Source organism: Abrus precatorius, unplaced genomic scaffold (genome assembly GCF_003935025.1).
Source record: "Abrus precatorius isolate BTA unplaced genomic scaffold, Abrus_2018 Scaffold8, whole genome shotgun sequence".
Taxonomy (NCBI): domain Eukaryota; kingdom Viridiplantae; phylum Streptophyta; class Magnoliopsida; order Fabales; family Fabaceae; genus Abrus; species Abrus precatorius.
The window spans coordinates 14,468,685-14,469,631 of NW_020874428.1; the positions used below are offsets into that span (position 1 = coordinate 14,468,685).

The following is a 947-nucleotide window of genomic DNA, read 5'->3' on the forward strand; positions in this document are numbered from 1 at the left end:
AGTTCTCTCAACATGTTGGTCCAACTTGGATTCAAGCTCTATCATCCTCTTATCAGAGTACTGCATATATTGCATCATTTGTTCTTGAAAGTTTGACTGAGATCTAAGGGTTTTTTTCCTTCTGGTCTTGCTACTTGATTTTGCACATGTGGAGGGCGATAAACACTTGAATTTTGGCTTTCAAAGCCATTCCCCTAAAAGTTAGAAGAATTACTCTTTCACCCCGAATTGTGATTGCCCATGAAATTTGCCTCATCTTGCTTAAATTCTGGGCTTGTAGGAGCTCTTACAAGTTGGTCTTGAGCCTTCATTAAAGATTCTAGTTTGCTTTGCAAGGGCTGCCATTTGGTTCATTAGTGGGCTGCTGCTCTCTGCTTGGTAGACCAAGGCGGTCTCTTTCCTCTTGATGTCGTAAGAGTCAGCAGTGTGCCCTTGAAAACTGGAAGATGCCATCTTATCTATTAGCTTGTATGCATCATCTGGATCTTTTCTTATGAGGGACCCTCTTGCTACGGCATCAATTGTTGCCCTGGTGGAAATTGATAAGCCACTGTAAAAGATTTGCACCTATCTCCATTTTGGGAAATCATGATGAAAACACTTCCTCAAAAGCTCTCCAAATCATTTCTATGCCTCGAATAAGGATTCTGCTTCATATTGCTGGAAGCAACATATCTCTGTCATAAGCTTAGACGACCTTGATGGGGGAAAGTACTTTCCCAAGAATTGTTGAGTGAGATCCTCCCAAGTTGTGATGGAATTGGCTGGGAATGAGGAAAACCATGCATTCACCTTTTCAGATACTGAGAAGGGGAAAAGGCAGAGTCAAATCTTATTGTTGAAGACTCCATTGTATTTGATGGTATCAGTTAATCATAAGAACTTTGTTAGATGGAGGTTGGGATTTTCGTTAGGCATGCCTCCAAACTCTATCGAGTTCTAGACCA

General features: G+C 41.3%; 1 non-coding gene across 1 annotated transcript; it reads left to right on the forward strand.

Annotated features, from left to right (window-relative positions):
• The first annotated feature begins 583 nt into the window (after window positions 1-583).
• Window positions 584-690, forward strand: LOC113848659. The gene has a single exon (XR_003501923.1). It is a non-coding gene; the product is annotated as a small nucleolar RNA R71 (small nucleolar RNA).
• Window positions 691-947: the final 257 nt, after the last annotated feature.